Source organism: Pelophylax lessonae (genome assembly GCF_965119305.1).
Source record: "Pelophylax lessonae genome assembly, chromosome: 11".
NCBI lineage: Eukaryota > Metazoa > Chordata > Amphibia > Anura > Ranidae > Pelophylax > Pelophylax lessonae.
This window is the reverse complement of record NC_138778.1, coordinates 60095977-60117463: the sequence shown is the minus strand read 5'-3', so window position 1 is coordinate 60117463 and position 21487 is coordinate 60095977.

Genomic DNA, 21487 nt, shown 5'->3' with positions numbered 1-21487 from the left:
GCTGACATGGCCCATGTTTATTTATGGGGTAAACTCCTAGGGATTGGCCGAAGCCTCATAAATATTCCAGGCAGATCCACCTAACCTCCTGCCTACTAGCTCTAGAACATTCTCCAATGTTCCAGAAACAGGGGGAGGCACCAGGGTTTATCCAGTCCTAACTCACACTGAACTCTGATCCAGATTCACCACTCAGGCTCAGTCCTGAGCTAACTAAATTTACCTACGCTAACAAAACCTATACTACTTCTAGCACACACTAGAGGGTGCTTCAATTCTGACTAAATATTTCTGGACCATATACATTTTGAGCCATTGTGGATCATTTGGGGCTGGGTAAATACCATTCCCATTATGGACATGAGCTCCCCATGCTCTTGTGTATACACAGAGCTCAAAAAGGGATTTAAAAAATTTGCCTTCTCTTTGTCCCCAGTCACCTACTCTAAATTATTTTTTAAATGACCCACATGCTCAGACATGACCTTTTTACTATTAATATATTGAAAGAATTTTTGGGGGTTTGTCCTTCTCTCTTTTGCAGTCTTTAGTTCGATTTGAATTTTTGCAGTCTTGATTTCCTTTTTACATATTCTGTTATATTCTTTGTAACTTTTGAACATTGATAGTGTTCCTTCATTTTTATTTTCTATTTTTTTCAAAGCTCTTTTCTTATTATTTAAAGCTTGTTTTAACTTTGGCCATGAGCCACATAGGTTTTATTTTTTTAGCTTTTAAACTTATTGCCCACACAGCTAAACAATAACACAACAAAGAACGTATGAATTTCAAACCCCCTGATCTACATACGACCTGAGATTTTGACCACCTATGCAGAGACAGATAGGTAAACTGTGAGATTTTCCTCTGTGATATCAGTGTTCTGATTACTTATAACACTGAAAGAATTGATAGCTTGTGAGTGGATATAACACTATCTATTACAGCGAAGAGAAAATTTATATGAAGTCTTCTATTTATTCTGCTGATTTGCATAACCAGTAACAAAATGATTTAGCTCAAGACAAAGTTTAAAGACTGAAGAATCTGATAAAATTAACTTTATTAAAATCTTTTTTTTTTTTTGTATAACCACTGTGATGCACTGGTTTGCAGAATTGTGGACAGTGTATATGTCATCTAAGTTTCTCGTACACATGGTGATGGGCTTCAGGGTAATTATTTGCCATGGAAAAAAAAAAAACTTTTTGTTTTCTCAGAATCTAAGATTATGTCTGAGTCATGAAACCTGGAAGCTTTGTTGAGCTTTAAGTGGGATGCCTGCATTCCTAGGTCCACATCTTTTCTGGTAGTCCCAGCTGTGCACAGACCTTTTTTTATAGAAGCTCAGGGCTCTCTCTGCTGTGAGAGTCTGCTGTTGGATGAAAAGAATGAGTGCTGATAAAACACTAGAAGGTGCAAAAGCTGCCTGTTTCCCTGGTTAGAGCTTTACCCTGGCACCTCAGGATTGTATAGGCTCCATGAGCACCTTGGCAGGCTTAGATACCTTTGTTTAGTACAAATGTGATTGAGTTGAAGATTAAAGAGGAAAAGTGACAGTTGCTTTTTGGCTTCCAGGTCTATTTCTTCAGGATATGATGTCTTTGGTGTCTTTTGATAACATTTTGGTCTACCTCCCCCTTTTTCTTTCAGTGCACCCTTATAGGATTCATGAGACAAAGCCTGCATATACTTATTTAATGTCAATCTAATGCATCATGTGACGGGGAGATTTTTCAGCTGGCTGAACCTTTTTGTTTTTAATTGAAGGCTGATAGGTACCTTTCTGTACAATCCTTGACATTGGGTACTCTGTCCCTTGGGGAAGAGCTTACTGAAATACATTGGGTCAATACATTGTTGCTTTATAAGGATCTGTCTTTTATTAACCATCTCAGGCCTTGTGGTCTACAGAGGATTCACATAAAACATCTAGTTAATGTGCCATTGCAACGTCAGCCTCTTGGTTTTTTTATCAAACAACTTTGTATAATAAAATTAGTAATTTGTATTTTTATATTATACGTTGAGATTGTGTGTTGCCTAATTATTGTTTTTCTTTTGTTTTGGGGAACCCGTTAAAGGGCACTCTATTAGTTAGAAACTGACCTAAGAAGAAAAAACCACTAAGAATAAGTTTACACTTTTGCAGTTCAGTGTGTTTTAGGTGCAGAGCTTTTTAAGAGGTGTGTTAAAAGCTGCGACAAGTGAGATAGAGCTTGCCTCTTTTTCTGCCTGGGGGGCACTCTAGATCTTTCCTCCCAGCCTTACTGTCCCTAGCCCACCTCCTTCATTCATCAGTCCTTTTGAACATGGAGGCTTAGCATCACATTTGGGCATTACCTAGGGTGATCTACATGCAAATGCAGTGGAAGAGGAAGAGGCGCCGCCTCGAAACGCGTAAGCCTGCACAGCTTCAGGGGACAATTAGATCCCAATCTTGTTGCTGAGGATTGTATGTCTATTTCATGTGCTTTTTATCAAGAAACTCGTTTGTGAGTATTTTTAATCTATTATTTTAATAAACCTTTCTAAGAGATAATGCACTAGCCTGGTGCGCCCTTGTGTTTGTTGTCGTTTATAGTGTTTTCCGGACCACCCTTGTCCAGCGAGGGGCTGCTAGGCTGAAGTATTATCAAGTTGCCGTGTCATCTGTTCTCATCTACAAGTCTACAGTACAGTTGGATAGAGGACTGCACCACTCAGAGCGCAGGGAATAGGTGCTGCACCGACAGTACATTTGCTTGTTTGTTTCCACTAGACTGACACATGCCCATGAACTTTTTTTGATATACGCATATCTCCTCCAAAGTGCTATCCTATTGCTTGCATCAGGACTAATGAGAGCAGTACTGAGACATGGTGCTGGGATATTTTCAGGAAGCCACGTTCTCTGGTTTTAGTGTTTTCTGTTTTTGTCTACACTTACTTGCTTCAAAAATCTTCTAGCAATTTCTAATGATTTTAAATGAGTGACAGAATGACCTATTTGTCAACTAGGGATGTAAGCAAATCCACAGGGAGCATGAGGTTTAATCATTTTTAAACTTTCTCTTCCTGAGATTAATGGTTGCTGAAAGACTTGATGACTTATGTAACTGTACACATCTTACATACTGCATCTGCAGCTCTTTTATGACACTTTCCCTTGAAGAGCACACTTCACGCAGTGGGTATTTTTCAAACTGTTACACAAGCAGTTTTATATATAAAAGGTAGAAAAATAAACAAAATTAACAAAAAAAAAACCTAGCCAGTTAGGCAATAACTAAACATAAGCAGGAATCTCACTATTTGTTAATAAACTAGACCCAGCCAAATCTAAACTCAGACTTTTAGCACTAAGCCCTGTGCATCATGTAAAGCCATTTGTTTCATTTTTTTAATACTGCTGAGCTGTGTGCAGGCAGCCCAAATAAATTAAATGGGTATGTATTGGCTGTATGAACCTGTAAAGTTAACCTAACAGGTATACAGGATGCCTGTGCTCTGTACTGTGCTTAAAAAGGGCTGTGTAAGTGCAGGGAAAGAGATTGGGTCGTCAATATTTTTTGCTGTTTAAAAAATTAAACATAAGGAGTCTGTGTAGACCCCTAAAATTTCCCCAAGGCTTCTCCTCACAACAGAAATACAATATACTGCTCAAAAAAATTAAAGGAACGCTTTGAAAACACATCAGATCTCAATGGAGAAAAATATTAGGCTGGATATATATACTGGACTGGCTAATGAGACAACGGATTGTGTCCTGGGGTATTTCCTCCCAGATCTGGACCAGGGCATCACTAAGCTCCTGAACAGACTGAGGTGCAACCTGGCAGCAATGGATGGACCGAAAACATAATGTCCCAGAGGTGCTCTATTGGATTTAGGTCAGGCGAGTGTGGGGGCCATTCAATGGTATCACTTCCTTCATCCTCCAGGAATTGGCTGCATACTCTCACCATATGAGGCCGAGTATTGTTGTGCACCAGGAAGAACCCTGGACCCATTGCACCAGTGTAGGATCTGCCAATGGGTCCAAGTACTTTGTCCCTAATGGCAGTCAGGGTGCCATTGTCTAGCCTGTAGAGATCTGTGCGTCCCTCCTTGGATATGCCTCCCCAGACCATTACTGACCCACCTCCAAACCGGTCATGCTGAACGATGTTACAGGCAGCATAACATTTTCCATGGCTTCTTTCACATCTGTCACATGTGCTCAGGGTGAACCTGCTCTCATCTGTGAAAAGCACAGGGCACCAGTGGCGGACTTGCCAATTCTGGTGTTCATTGGCAAATTCCAATTGAGCTCCACAGGGCAAGGCTATAAGCACAGGACCCACTGAAGGATGTTGGGCCCTCAGACCACCCTCATGAAGTCTGTTTCTGATTGTTTGGTCAGAGATTTAATACCAGTGGCCTGCTGGAGGTCATTTTGTAGGGCTCTGGCAGAAATTTTCTGAGAGAAATAGACCTTTTGTGTACATAGAGAAAGCCTTAGATCTTTGAGTTCAGCTCATGAAAAATAGGGGCAAAAACAAAAGCTCTGCGTTAAAAAAAAAAAAAAAAAAAAATCAGTATATATATATATATATATATATATATATACACACAGGTAAATGCTGTATATATTGTTTTAATTATATTTAAAAAGAAGAAATAGTCCAAAAAAAAAATGTAACCAGAGGTAAGTCACCGCCCTGCCTCTCCACTTCATACAGTTAGAGAACAGCTTGCATTGATTCAGAAACTGTTGTCAGGAAAGGTGCATTATAATGTGCAGAAGACTGATTCGCAGCCAAATCACAGGTGTACTTGTACGTGCACGCACGCAACTGCCAGACAGGTTTATTAAACTGCATCAGTGCCTGGTGTCAGTGCCGTTTGGACTATTGCATTTCTAAAGTATCTGAGTATCTGTTCCTATCAGAGATATATAGTAACTAAGTAGAACTACTTCACTACTGTACTTAAGTACCGAAAAGGCGGTATCTGTACTTTCCTGTAGAATTTTTTTCTCCTACTTCCACTTTTACTTCACTACATTTTTTCGATGATTTCAATACTTCTACTCCGATATTTTTTTTTGTGCTGCATAGTTACTCATTACAATTATAAAAATTACCACTGCCAGAAAAGTAGATGGCAGGTTTCATGAAGTTCAAAAAAATGTGTATAATGTCATGTGTAAATCAGAGCATACAAAAATAAATGCTACTGTATGTATAAATAAAATGGTCTACATATCTGCTGTTAAGGGGAAAGAGAACCTCCCCCAACCAAGGAGAGTCACAAGCGTACATAGACCTTTTTTCTGGTAAGAGGCTGATTTTGCTTTTTTCGCTGGAAGTTGAGAGCACAGGTTTTGCAGTTTTGTTTCACTGGAAGAGTCTATTTGGATATTATTTTGCATTTACCTTCATCCGCCGGGTAAGGAGGAAATCCACAACGTGGTGGGAGTCTGCACCTATTATTTGGAATAGCACCTGTTTTAATCCTTCACCTTTGAAAATATATTCATCTTGTTTTGTCACATATATATGGTATTATGGCATTATATATATGGACTTTTTATTGACTTAGATTTCATACACTCTTCCTTTATTTCATTATTGGAATATATTGTTGTATATCACATTGGTTTATTTATGATAATGGCACCAATAAGCTGTGGAGAAAAAAAAACATGCAGGGAAGAGAAGGAGGGATGATTTAAAGGGGAAAGGGAGGGATATACTTTATCTGTTTTTGTTTACAAACAGTTACAGCCAAAGGAATTGTGATTGTCCTTTAGGTTAATCATTTGAAATAATAAAAAACAATATGATGTTCAAACTTTTGACTTCTTTCTTTAATAACTACATAACACAGTACTTGTACGTTTACTTTCAGTACTTGAGTAGCAATTTTTTTTTAAAAAACTACTGGTACTTTTACTTTTACTACTTGAGTAGCAAAATTTAAAAAAAAAAAACTACTTGCAATACTTAAGTACAAAAAATGTTGAATACTTTAGTACTTCTACTCAAGTCACTTTTTGATCGAGCACTTGTACTTTTACTCAAGTATGGGTTTCAAGTACTTTATATGTGGTTCCTATATTGCTTATCCATTGCTGACCTGATCCTGGATTCTTTCCTGCCTGCCACCTAAACCTGATCTGCTCGCTAGTTGCTGTCTGACCCGAACTTTCTGACCCTGTTCCCTATCACCTTACCAGGGGCTGTAAGAGAGGTCTTCCTCGACGCTCCACCATCAAGTATGTTACAACTGCAAAGCAATTTTTAAATGAAGCCCCAGCACAGGACACAGAAGCAATAGGAGATTACTGGAGTAGCAATGTCTGCGATGGTCAGTGATTTCCAGCTTCCAGGGGCAAGGATCAGGTGTGACATATACATAGTGACATTGGTCCAAGCTGGACGAATGTAACTACATAAAAATATAACTTACCCAAAATTCTTTAAGATTTAAAAGTGATCATTTGCCAGCTATACAAGAAAAATGCTCAGCTTTTTCAGACAGGTCCATAAAAAGATCTTAAGTAAGCGTGACAGCAATTTGACTCAACCCGTAACTTCCATTGTGTCATGGGTAGATTTAGTATTTACTAAGTATTTTAGTCTTACCTAATTTAGAGACCTTACACCTTAAACTGTTACAAGTTAGGAATACAAGTATTTTTCTAGGTCAGTTTGGTTAGCTCCGTTCACCGCTCTGGGCCCGTGCTTATTGATGACATTTGGTGTGGAGAGTTATTTGCCACTCCCTTCAGATGGAGTTTGATTTAACTGATTAACAGAAAATTTATGATCACTTTTGATTCCTGTACTTACACATAATTACTAAGGTACCATAAAGGGTACGATTATGAATGGAAAAAAATAAATGGAAAAAAAAAATAATATTATAAATGGCTTTGGGGTAAATTCCCAAGACAGGAATTCCTCACTGACATTTTAAAGTTTCCGGGCAACTGTATTAAAGATCACCAAAATCCCTCATAATGAGAGTGGATCGCACTATTTATGACTCTATTAAAACAACAGTAGAAGTTATTTCACCACAATTATTTGATTTTTGAATTGGTCGGACTTGAGGTTTTAGGTCCCAGGAGTTTACCAGGACAAATGCAGGATGATCGCATTTCATTTGTAACTTAAAATATTATATTTCCTACCCACATTAGGAGTATTATTTTATATAGTATTAGACATAAAAAAATAAAGTTTTGTCCACATATCTGTCTTTTAGGCAGGCCTCATCAAATAGGAAAAAGATTGTTAAGGCAGACATTGAACCCAATCAGTGGCGTCACGGTGGGGGTCTGGGGGGTGTGAACCTCACCTGGGTCACACCCACTGGCCTAGCTACAGGGGTTTCAGGGGTCGCAATTGTGACCCCGCCCCTGATCCAGGGGTCCCTGTCATATTATTTCCTGACACACTGTGTCACTGGTAAAAGGGAGTTGTAGTCTTTTTCTGCAGACAAGTCATGGCTCTGGACTACAGTTCCCATCATGCTGTGCATTGGTTCACAGTCGTGGGATGCAGTGCAGGGCTCTCAGCCAGCCCGTGCCCTACAAGTTTACTTTTTTCCAGTGACACAGTGTGAGAGGGCAGGTTGAGTGGAGAGCAACATCCTGAATTCAGGAAGTGGGCAGAGGTGTTGGCAGCAGAGAGGGAGACTTCTATAGCTTACAGTGGAGCTGAGAGTCTGCATAAGGTGCGCTGCCTGAAGACTGCAGAGGAATTGCATGGTGGATGTTCAGCGACTGCCCGACAATGTTTTTTTGTGTGTATTGCACGGTGCTGCAAGTGCCTGTTGTATGTGCACTGCAGCACCACATCTGGCTGCCTCACAAAGCCTTCAGAGCCAATGGAGACTTATTCTGAAGATCTGTACTGTTCTATGCTGTTGAAAGGGGGCTGGAAGGGAGTTGAGCCTGCACAAAGGTGGGGGGTGGGGGTGACACCATGTTTTACCACACCAGGTGACACCAAACCTAGTGACACCACTAGACCCAGAGAAAAAGTAAAAGCTGTTTACCTACACAAAAGAAAAAAAATACAAAATAAGCACAATGAACATTACTTACCAACAGTTTGATGTGTCCCTTTTGTTTCTGTCTTCTAGTTTAGTAGAATCCTTCCTTCCCCGATGCAACCCTCCACCGTAATCATCCGGTGTGGAGGGGGTAATAGAACAGAAGAGCTTTCACAGGTTCTCATTAAGACTGCCCTCTGTGCCCAGCTCCTTCATTCATTAAAACCATAATACAGCTTCTATGAATGGAACATGATCTATAAATGGAAAACAGGCAAATTACTTTTCATTCATGGTAGCTTTAGTAATGTCCCTTGTGCATTTTTTGTGTTTGTAGGTAAACTTAGGCTTTAAGTAGTATGGGACAGGGGAGTAAGCATATATTTTGAAAGCTGCATGGGTATTTCACCCACATAGCAAAGTTTTTATTGTTTTTATTTTTTATTTTGGGGGGAGTGTCTTAGTGCTGTATCTGGTTGAAACAATTCAATGGATGAGCTTCTAGTTTGTGGATTTCACAAGGAAAATGGGGTGATGCTCACCTCTCCAGTGGCCAATGTCTTTAATTTCCACCTCACTCCAGCATTACCGCCTATGTCAAACTCTTCAGCATTTGACATCTAGACGTAATGCCTGTGTTCCCCATCACAGCTATGGTTACTTTTTCTGCCCCCCTATGTCTCTGCTGTATCCTGTAATAATGAAGGAGTCAGAGGAAGAAACCAGAATGTGGTGGTGGTGGTTACAAGCCTCCAGAGAATAATGCTTACAGAGTAGCTTCACCCTATAAACAAAAATGTAAAAGTCAGCAGCTACAAATACTGTATCTGCGGACTTTAAAAAAAAAAAAACCCTTAGCTGTCCTAGAATTCAGCAATGTCCTCACCCGACCCAGGTTTTTGTCGGTCTTCATGTCCAGGCGCCAGCATTATAACTGTGGGCAACCAACTGTAACTCCTTCCAGCTTAACAGCCAGCTGTTACTGCACATGCATGAGCTGTGCTGTGCCTCATGAATGGTCCTGCAGTATCCTGGGAACTGTGACGTGGTGTGACCTGACGATCTGACCGGAAGAAGGAGCAGGTACCTGTCAAAAACAGGTACCCACTCCCCTCCCCATAAAAATCAATTCCAATTATGGGAGAGGAGGGAGGGAGGAAAAAAATCAGAACTTCCCCCTCTGTGTGAAGTTTCACTTTAAGAACCTGATGGAAGCTGCAGTAGAAGTAGGCTGCTGGGGAGGTGTGTTTATTCCCTCTTTTACTCCAGGGACCTGCTGTTTGAATTTTTTAACTAACAGGGTCATTTTAAGAGTAGGATGATAGAAAATAAAACCGTAAAATAAAAAAACAAAAAACTCCTACTCCTAGGTAATTTTGATTAAAAAAAAAAAACTGTACATTAACCCATGTAATTTGAAAAGGGGTTGGATGTGGACCTAAATTTTATGATATATTTATTGAAGATAGAATTATTAAGTCATTTTTCCACTGTCTTTACTTTGCTTGATGGGAAAAAAAGCTATTTTTATATACATGCAGATAATAAGTCCCTTGTGCTGAATATTTCACTGTATCATTAAATGTAACCTAGAGCATGATGACAGAGCCCCTGCATTCATATGTTGGAAAAATTCAGCTTTTAATAATACTTTACATGTAGCCAGCCATCATTTTAGGTCTCTTATCAAGGGATCCTTGTAGCACAGTGTAGTGTATTAACACAAACCAGGCTGTACAGGTTGCTTCTTTATTCACTGAACATCACGCATGCAACTAACTTCAGCCACACCCAGCTCCCAGACATATACATAATTGTAACATTTTGCAGACAGCAACTTAACCCGTTGCTTACCATACTACATTCCCTCCTCTCTTTGAATAAAACATAACATGCACAACGTATTAATAAGATTAACAAAATGCATGGATGAACAACTAGAAATTTAAACTATAAACTCCTGACTATACACATAGTCCTTAAGGTAGGCCGGTGGATTAGTTGCTCGTTTTTCTCTTGGCCATTCCGATGTGGATGGTTGTGGATTGAAGTCTGGATCACTGGCAGTATCATCACTACTCTTTGCCTGTTCGCCGTCGTCCGATACTTGACCTTCTGACTCAATAAATTTCTTCACAAATGAGGAATTACGCACTTTTGTGTGTCCATCTAAATCCTCTAAAACCACTTGAGTACCTCTTTTCTCCTTTACAACATAAGGCTCAGGTTCAAAGGACGGAGCCAGTTTGTTAAACCGATCATTTTGAAGCAACACCTTATCACCCTGTTGAAGGCCACTAGGTTGACAATGGCGGCGGTGGTTTGCATACTGTTCAGCCCGGATCTTCCTTTCCTCATCAATATGCCGAAAAGGTTTCTGACTCGTAGGAGGACCCCCAATGTCTGGCAATTTTGTCCTGAATTTGCGACCACAAAGAAGTTCCGCAGGACTAACTCCAGTGACAGTATGCGGAGTTGTGCTATAAGCCAAAAGAAAACGCCACAGTTCCTTTTTCCAGTCTCTTCTCTCTAAATGAGCAATCCGCAAAGCTTTCAGCAAGGTTCGATTCTGGCGTTCCACTTCCCCGTTAGCCTGTGGCCAGTATGGAGTTGTACGATGATGTTCAATAGCATTTGATTTCAGATAGTCCTGAAATTCCTGAGAAGTAAATTGGGCACCATTATCACTCACAATCCGTTTAGGCAACCCATGAGACGCAAAAATGCTCTCAAACCCCTCAATTACAGTTGATGATGTAGCTTTAGTGAGAACTACCACCTCTTGCCACCTTGAATAATAGTCCACAACAACTAAAAGATGGTGTCCAGATGGAATGTCACACAGATCAATGGCTAAATCTTCCCATGGTCCCTCAGGTAGAACAGTGTGAGTTACTGGTTCTGGTTTAGGTTTGCTGCCCACCAACTGACATGCTCGACATGAAGAAACCAAACGTTCCACATCCTTGTCAATTCCTGGCCACCAGACTTTCTCACGTAATCTTTGTTTGGTGCGTACAATGCCTTGATGACCCTCATGGGCTAAATGTAATGTACGTTTCCGTAAGTCTCTAGGCATCACAATACGATTGCCACGTAAAACTAGTTGTCCAGCAATACTCAGCTCTTGTTTGATTCCGGATCCACAGATGACAATTCTTCAACCTCCCGCGGTGTCAATGCCTGAGGCATGGCGTTAGTAGCCACAAAACGAATGTACTCTTCTGCTAGGTTATGAACAGGTGCTGAAGACAGAGGCAATCTGGAAAGTGCATCTGCCACATTAGTTGGTCCAGGTCTGTACCGCACTGTACATCGGTACGGTAACAATCTGAGAACCCATCTTTTAATTCTGGCGGATGGTTTTGAGCGTGGCGAATATATCACTTCCAGAGGCTTGTGGTCTGTGATGATTTCAAAATCAAGACCGTAGAGATAGGTGTGAAACCTTTCACATCCCCAAACAACAGCCAAAGCTTCTTTCTCGGTCTGAGAATAACGTCTCTCTACATCAGTAAGGGATCTGCTTGCATACTGAATAGGTCTGTAATCGCCTGTGCATTGTCTCTGAACCAAGATGGCGCCTAACCCCACAGGGCTAGCATCGACAATAACTTGGGTGTGTGCAGTAGGATTGAAATAAGCCAAAGTTGTGGCGCAAGTCAGCCGTCTCTTAAGTTCATCAAATGCACCTTGTTCCAAAAGGCCCCACTTCCAAGGGACTGCTTTGCGAGTTAACAATCTCAGAGGTTCACTGACAGTCGCCATATCTGGAATAAACTTGGCACAGTAATTCACTAGCCCAAGAAAACTGCGTACTTCTGCAGGGTTTTCAGGATTTCTGGCATCAGACACAGCTTTAATTTTACAGTCCTCCGGACCAATGCCCCTGTCAGACAGCACATGGCCCATAAAAGTCATTTTATTCATTTGAAATGTGCACTTCTTCTCATTTAATGTTAACCCTTTCTCCTTCAAGCGATTTAGCACTGCACGGAGACGTTCATCGTGCTCCTGTGTGTTTGTTCCCCACACAATTATATCATCAGAAATGTTATGCGTGCCTTCACAACTATGTAGCACTTGCTGAATCACATGTTGATAGGCCTCCGGTGCTGACGATACGCCAAACATCAACCTCTTGTATCTAAAAAGACCTTTATGGCTTGCAAATGTAGTGATGACTCTAGATGCTGGGGTCAATTCAATCTGATGATAACCCCATTTCAAATCCAGTTTACTGAAGACACTTGCCCCATTCATTGCATGTAGAACATCTTCAATAGTGGGAATTGGATGTCTCTCTTTCTGCACAGCTTGGTTAGCACATCTCATGTCCACACAAATCCGAATATCTGTGCCCTTTGGTACAACAACTAACGGCGATACCCACGGAGTGGGTCCTTCCACAGGTTCAATAATGTCAAGGTCAAGCAGCTCTGCCAGTTTGTGCTCAACAGGTGATCTCAGGCTATAAGGAAGTCTGCGTACTGGCTGTGCAATAGGCTTTACATGTGGATCAATGTGAAGCTCCAACTGAAAATCCTTTAATTTTCCAAACCCAGAGAAGCAATCTTTAAATTCCTCTTTCAATGCAGAAATAGCAGGAGACAGCATATTCACTCTTGCGCTGCCTACATCACAGCCAACCTTTAACACCCCTAGTGCCATGGCGGTTTGACGACCAAGCAGAGGCGACCCTGTGCCATCTACAACATAGAATTCGGTCTGCAATGGAGGACCAGTCTCATGTGTTTGAACAGAGGTATAAAATTTGCCTTTAAGTTGTAGTGGTGTACTGGAGCCATAAGTATAAATCTGTTTAGTGGTGTTACACAATTTAAGGTGGTTTTCTCTGCTATTAAGACTGTGCCAAGAAGCTAAGTCCATAACATTGCATGTAGCTCCAGAGTCAATCAACACTGACACATCTGTATTTCCAATCTTAATGGTTAATGTCCCAGCTTGCAGAGAACACAGGGAGAATATAAATTCACAGTCAGGAGCACTCTCTTTATCCTCAGCTATAACATTTACTTGTGCTGATGGTCCTTTGGTTTTGTTATCTCTGGTTGTACGTCTACACACAGCTGCAAAATGACCTGTCTTTCCACAAGCATAGCACATTTTATTCTGTACCACAGTGCAGTCCTGACTTGTGTGTCCCTCTCTGCCACATTTACTGCAGGTTATATGTAAAGTCCTCTTTGGAAAACTCTCTTTCCTACTCCAGATATTCCTATTATTATAGGTAGGTTTGGAGACTGTATTGACAGATGCAGTGTCCTTGGTTTCAATATGCAGAGCCTGGAGCTCAGACAGTTCAATTGCTCTTGCAATCTCCTGCAGACTAGTAAGTGTGAGACTAGGTTCTCTCAATAATCTCCTCCTGAGGTGCACAGATGTGCATTTCTCTATGACCTGATCTCTGATTATCTCCTCAGTTACAGTCCCAAAATCACAAGACTTTGCCAGATATTTCAGCCTAGTCACATAACTGTCTGTGGTTTCTCCCGGTTCTTGCACAGCCTGTCTAAACTTATATCTTTCTTAGGGAATATTTTTCTTTGGCTCAAAGTACTCACTCAGTCTATTCATGGCTGTCTCATAGTCTGAATCATCCCCTGTTGCTCCCAGGGTTTCAAAAATGTCCTGAACTTGAGGTCCAGCTAGATGCATCAGCATGGCTCTCTTCTGAGCAGGTGCAGTCACTCCTGTGGCTATAACATAGAGCTGAAATCCCTTCTTCCACTTGTCCCAGCGCTGTGAGAGACTAGTGTGGTCTCCAGACACATCAAACGGTCCGATAGCCAGTAAATCCAGAAAGCTAGCCATCCTCGTCGCCAAAATGTAGTGTATTAACACAGACCAGGCTGTACAGGTTGCTTCTTTATTCACTGAACATCACGCATGCAACTAACTTCAGCCACACCCAGCTCCCAGACATATACATAATTGTAACATTTTGCAGACAGCAACTTAACCCGTTGCTTACCATACTACACACAGCATATATAGATTAGGCACACTTCAACGGAAGAAGACTTTTAGAAACATGCAAAAAATTATCACAAAGATGGAGTAGGAAAGGTTATAAAGAAAATGATCAGTGTACTGCCCAAAAAATAGTTAAGACAGCAGGCAGAAGTTCACTAACACATGGGGGAACTCAGAGAAGGAATGTGGGAGATCATTGTCTCAGTTTCAATACAAGGCTTTGTGGGGAATGTAAGGACAAAATTACTGGCAAGTGTTAGCATCAACTTTCTGAAGGTAATCTTCCTTAAATTTACCTTTCAATCTATCTTTCACTCTTCAGAAAGCCAAGATATTTAGAGTACTGCTGCCCAGCCATAAAGGGGTTTATTAAATGTACTTTGGGATTAGAATAGAGGAGAATGTCAACATGAATATGTACGACGAAGTGGGGTACATATCCAGTGAATATAATACACTGCAGACAGGGCTGCTGTTAGTAATCGCGGGGCCCTGTACAGACTACCTGGCAGGGCCCCACCAAGAAAATATTAAAGATGTATTTAGCTAAAATTACAACAAAATCACTATTATCAGACACAAATATAACATAACTCACATAATTCCTGCTAAATCTAAAAAAAAAACCTATGTTAAATAAAAAAGATGAGATGAGAAAAATATACAGGCTGGGCAGTTGGAGCTCAGTGATCAAAGAGACAGAGAGAGAGAAACAAAGTTACAATTCACAAATAAACTCCTGAGCAGAGATAAGTGCTGGGAGGGGGGCCCACACAAGGGCAGGGGATTAGTGAGGGACAACTGTCTCTTTCTCAACAGATAAAAGCTGATAGCAGGGAGAGGGACAGATCAGATTCAGGTGCTGGAGGAAGATTTCTGTATTTGTTGTCCATCACTAATCCCCCTCTCTGTGTGGGCCCCCCTGTGTGCTCGGGCCCCCTACAAGAGGGCTGGTGGTCCCCCCCTATCAGCGGCCCTGACTGCAGACAATATAAGTGATAACAAGCCTCTGCTTACAAACTCTTGTCATTGCAGTTGTAGAGTCTTGTACCATGGTAACTATCAATTACAATTTGCTGATTAACTTAAAGTGTATCTAAACCAAAGATTTTATATTTCAGCTTACCGATTCTTAGATGTGGCTGCATTCTTTTATTTCAGGCTATTTTTCTTTACTTTCACCTGGTGATTTTGCCATGAAGGGCTTGTTCACATGTGTGGAGTCCTCTGAAGAGTGGTTTGTGTTCGTCTTGCTTTACAAAGGGAGGTTGGCAGGTGTCAAGGATACAATATATCACCTGATTTAGTCCTATAAATGCTACACTATTGTTCTTCAATTACATGCATTGCATAGGGTTGAGGATCAGGTTCAGCATGGCTTCACAGCGCTGTATTCGCTATGTTTGGCAGCGGCAACGCCTGCCGAATGCATCATTCCCCGGAGTGGAGGGACCCAGAAGGCTGCAGATGGAGGATTGTGTACATATGTGAGCAGGTTATTGTCAGTTTTGACCACAAAATATGCACCATACAAGTAATCTTTGGGGTAGTTCTTCTCAGCAGGGGTATGACATCTGCACCCATACCCAACTGGTCGTAAGTACCCATCATGCTCTTTCTACAATACTCCGTCTGATCCATCTCAACTGGCCTCAACATGAAGTTCACAGGGTTTGGTTAGGTTGGGTCAGCATAGGCTAGGACATAGTTACATAGTAGGTGAGGTTGAATAAAGACAATAGTCCATCCAGTTAAACCTGTGTAGGTGTGTGTGGCCGTAATCATCTCTCATACCCCTGAATGTTCTTCTCCTTGAGATATATGTCTAAGACAGGAGGCATTCAATAGGCTCCTCTTTAACTGATGGAAGGCCTGCGCACACTGATAAGTCCACTGGTCTTGGACTAACTCCCGATGCTTCCTAGGTCCTGTAGTTTGTTTGATTAGTTTCAGTAAGTCTGTGTAATTTTTCTCATCTTGATTCTTCAGTAGCTCATCGATGGGTTAGGCTTTTTTGGTGAACCCCTCCATGAATCTTCGACAATAGGAACAGAACCCCAGAAATGGTCTAAGTTTTGTTACATTACTTGGTCTTGGCCTGAGGTGATAGCTTTCAAATTCTTGGGGTCGGTTGCCATTCCCTCGGCAGTGACAGCATATCCAAGGTAAGTGACAGAAGGCAGGTAGAACTAGCACTTATCTAGAGACAGCTATATAAGTGATAACAAGCCTCTGCTTACAAACTCTTGTCATTGCAGTTGTAGAGTCTTGTACCGTGGTTACTATCAATTACAATTTGCTGGCTAACTTAAAGTGTATCTAAACTTCATAATTAAGTCTTTGCAGTACTTTTTTTCTAGAGGTTCTTAATGCTCTTTGAGGGTTCTACAAAAAACGATAATGTCGTCTAGGTATACTACCACTTCAATCAGATCCATGTCTCTCTGTATGTTCCACTTAAAACCCCAGTTTGCAAATAAAGGCTGTCTTTTCGCTATCTTCATGGATTGGAATTTGATAGTACCCACTGTTCTAGCACACTGAACCACTTTCCCCCGGACAGGCATTGAATATCATCTTTTCTCCATGGGGTAGTGTATTGGTCAGGAATAGTTCTCCGCTTAAGAGTTTAGTAGTCGATACACATCCTTTGGGAGCCATTCTTCTTCCTCACTACCATTACGGGAGAGGCATAAGGACTTTGTGACTCTCGAATGGTGCCTATTCGCTTTAACTCTGCCAATTTGTTCACAAAGGTCTTCCAGATCACCCAACAAATCCATCAAACTTTTTCTTTAAAAGGCCTTGCCCATCTCAAAAGTTGAGCTTAGGCTCTCTCACTCAATTCGGGTGAAAGTTCTGTGTTCTGCAGGTAGAACCTTTCTACTGGGATTTCATCTCCACTTGAGTCTGCACAGCTGTCTTGTGGACTTCCAAGAAGGTTTGCTGTACAGTAGACTGTGCCTGAGCTATCTGCACTATCACCTGCATTAGGGCCTTGAGAACAGGGAGCATTCCACTCTCTTTTTGTTCTGGTGCACCTAAGATGACCTGAACTGAATATACAGAAGTTCCACTGTCGCCTTGCCCAAAACCCTTGGAAGTGTTGGATTTCTGGGTCTTGGCTGCAATTGGAGCTTCCTCCTTCCAAATTGTTTTCATCATTTTAAAGTAGGTTGGAGAATCCCTCTGATCTCTTTTGTGAAGCTTGAGAATTATTTGATCTAGAGGCTGCTCTCCTTTTAGAACATAAGTCAGTAAGGCCTTGCCCGCTCCCTCCATTCCACACTTTATGATGACTTATTGAAGGATCTTATCTAGACATGTAACCAAACCTGACAGCGTCTCTCCCTTGTACTATTAGGTGTGCTAGAGACTTAGATCAGCTCTGCACAGTTCTCCACTCTTCCCTAAATTTCTCAAAGAGCTTCCAAGACTTATGCCGCTCTGTAGTCTTGCTTGTCTCACTTTAGGTTCTGGATAACATCAGAAACAGGTGCTCATAAACTTTAAATTATTCTCTGTCTCTTTATGGTGTCTACCACCTCCCATTCTTCCACAGCTTGCACTGTGTTGTCTATCCATGTGTTACAATCCTCTTCCTCTGAGGGCACAGGGACCTTCCTGGAGTAAATCAGCAGCTTTCTGTACCCATGGTTGACAAGTGTCGACAAACTCTTCACTAAGCTCTCTACCAGCCTCCCTACATCTGTTAAAGAGGTGGGCAGGAGACCTGAGAGTATCACACATGTTTTTGCTGAACACTTCTGTGTCCATAATGACTATCTGGTTCATTGTCTCCTTTATTAACTCACAGAACAGAAATCCCAGATGGTGCCCCCACATTGCATACTGCGCTACCCCTGCAGGAGCTGCTTGAAATATTGGGTTTTCTATTCTTCTGCTTCAACTCTGAGAACAACCTCAGCCTCAATGACACATCAGGTTAAGCAAATGGATACAAATGACATCAAAAAGAGTCACGCTTACAAGTGATATATAACATTTTGTGAACCAAAGCAAAAACATTGAAGTGTAAAAGTAAAGTCCTCCTCTTCTGTGTTCAAATATGCATAAACGTGATAAATCTCACCAGTAAAAAGAGCATTCAATCGTGAAGCGAGCACCAAATGGGAAGAGTGCATGCCTACTAGTTGAAGTGTTACCTCCTATTTAAAGAGAAGTCAAATGAGCTTTCAAAAGGGCACCCAGCCCTAGATCACCTTAAGGCAACTCCTACGGCTCCCCCACTGGCGGATGATTGTGGCTGGTTCTTAGTCGGATATCGCCCCATACACATATTATATGGGAATATAAAAAAGAGATGTTCCGATAACCTGGAAGATTAAGCTAGGCTAATGCACTGGACTGCTACAGGTCGTGTCGTAGCCTTGAGCACTGATGTCAGCTGCTGCTCTCTAAATGGATACAAGTATAGATACCCTTCCAGGGCCGTCTTTAACGCAGGACAAAAGGGGCAGCTGCCAGGGCCCATTCATTGTTCTAGTGCCCAAAGCAACTGTCCCTTGCGACCACGCTGAGGATTTGTCAGGTGGAAGTCAAGTGGATTCGTTTTCTCCTCGTTTCTATCCAGCTCAGCAAGCTGTTGGCCTCTCTGATGTGTCTTGCACTTTTGATGAACTAGGAGTCCCAGCACATTATAGAACTACAAATTAAAACAAATGATTCTTGAATTTCCCTTGGTAGATCTACAAACAGGTTAATAGATATTTGATTTGTATTTGAACCAAAAAAGCGCAACAAACACACATAATGAGAGCCTGCGTATGTATTTCATTATTTCCCGTATGGCAAAAGTATAACTGCATAAAGCCAGTGGAGTGGATTTACTGAAGGCAAAAAGACTTCCCTTTGCAAGTGCAGTTGCATTATGCAAGGGCATTTGCTCCAGAGCTTAGTTAAAGTGGCTCTTCGGTAATTTTTTCATCTTTCCATCTTTTAAATCCTCTGTCCTCATTGTTTTACCTTTGGATATGCCAGTAAATACCTTAAAGAGACCACTTCCTCTTTCTTGTCTGGCAATTAGCCTAGGCTAATGACATCTGGCACAGCTCTCTCTCTCACTCTCGTGAGAGTTAGCCAGCAAGGGAAGAGGGGTGAGTCATAGGAGAGTCAATGAGAGCTGCAGAGCTGGAGGGGGCTGGATGAGGGCAGAGATAACAGGAGACTGCAGAGATCCATGAGGAGTAATATGCAGGCAAGCAGTGGTGTGCGTGTGTCTGTCTGTCTCTATATATATGTGTGTGTCTGTATATATGTGCCTCTGTGTGTCTGTGTAAATCCAGGTAGTGAACAGGCAGCAGCTTTAGCTGCCCACAGTTAAAATGGCTGCAGCCAGACCTAGTGGAGGGAGATTTCTGCAGCATATTTGGCAAGTACAGAATCACAGTATAAATAAAATAATATACAAAGTGGTTGGAGGGAAGATTCAGAATGGCAAACGTTTTTATTACAAATTATGTGAGCAGACTGTAGTTCCTCTTTAATGAGGGGAAGCTCTGCTGACATCCATCAACTAATCACATGCAAGCTAAAATGCTGTTGTTTTTTTTTTTTTTTTCTTGCATGTAAAGTGCAAAGTGCAGATTTTGCAAAGTCAAATTTTTTTGCTGCATCTCATTTACTAAGCTCCTGAGCAAATGCCCTTGCAAAGTGCATAGTCTTTTTGCCTAGTAAATCGATCCTTTTTTTCAGGGACCAAACAAGGCTGCAATGACAGACACTGCATCGGTTGTCATTACAAGACAGCCGACTGTCGGCTATGGACGCCGGTACCGGGGTGATGCCTCTAGCTGCAGGCATCACTTTGGTACAGCACTTTCCCGAAATATCGGTAACCTCAGGGGCCGATTCCGATATATCGGGGAAAGTGCATATTGGCCCTTGATCAGCTTTGCCGATAATCGGTCGATCCCTAATATACTGTATATACAGTATATATTATCATTTGATCCATATTCTATTCTATGTTAGAGTAATGTGATTCACTTTATAGTTACAGCAGCTTTAGAGATTTAGGATGTAGTAATAATTAAAGTGCAGAAAAAAACAAAATAAAAGTGGACTTGTACTCTATAGCAATCAGGATTCACTTTTCTGTTATGGAAATTCTAAACAAGAATTGTCATTGCTTTGGTCACCATGAATAACAACTTCACTTCTGTGCTCATTCTTTTCTCTAGTTTTCATGAATTTGCACCAACATTTTAATTTAATATAGAAGTCATACACATTGCTATCATATACAATCGTCATACGTAATCATCAATATCCATTCCAGAGTCCCACTTGGTGATGTGTTATGTTCAGGGCCGCTGATAGGGGGGGACCACCAGTCCTCTTGTAGGGGGCCCGAGCACAAAGGGGGGCCCACACAGAGAGGGGGATTAGTGATGGACAACAAATACAGAAATCTTGCTCCAGCACCTAAATCTGATCTGTCCCTCTCCCTGCTATCAGCTTGTATCTGTTGAGAAAAAGACAGTCGTCCCTCACTAATCCCCCTCCCTGTGTGGGCCCCCCTCGCAGCACTTATCTCTGCTCAGGAGTTTATTTGTAAATTGTAACTTTGTTTCTCTCTCTCTGTCTCTCTGATCACTGAGCTCCAACTGCCCAGCCTGTGTATTTTTCTCATCTCATCTTCTTTTTTATTTAACATAGTTTTTTTTTTAGATTTAGCAGGAATTATGCGAGTTATGTTATATTTGTGTCTGCTAATAGTGATTTTGTTGTAATTTTAGCTAAATATATCTTTAATATTTTCTTAGGGAGGCCCTGCCTGGCAGTCTGTACAGGGCCCCGCGACTTCTAACAGCAGCCCTGGTTATGTTTACATGGTTTTAACTGATAACATCAGGGTAACCTGATTCTTGTAAACCATCCTCAACATAAAAAAATAAAGGAGTTCTATGGTCAGTGGTCACAGCATACACATTCATTTCATAACATTAGCATTGTAACAGTAATACAAACAATAATTATTTCTGACTCTTACTTGAAAAATCTCTATTCTTTTTGTGGTTGCTTCTTTTGTGGTTGTGGTTAGGACTACATATTCCATGGTACCTTGCTGTCTGTTAGCAGTGATTCCTGTACTGACTCCGCCCCCTGAAACTTCTGCTCTCACCACCTCTGTTGTTTAAAAGGCAGGCTCTGTGAAATATGTGACAAAGCAGACAAAGTCATAGGGCATAGTGAATATGTGACAGAATTCAAGGAGGTAAATTTGTGGGGACCTTCACAAAGTAGGTTTAAAAATTCAAGATCATTCTGATTAATAAAAATAATCTAGAAATAATTGAAACGGAACTGAATATGGTTTTATATTTTCATCATAGATACACTTTAACCACTTTAAGACCGGAAGGATTTGCCCCTTAATGACCAGGCCCTATTTTGCGATTCGGCACTACTTTAACGACAATTGCGCGGTCGTGCGATG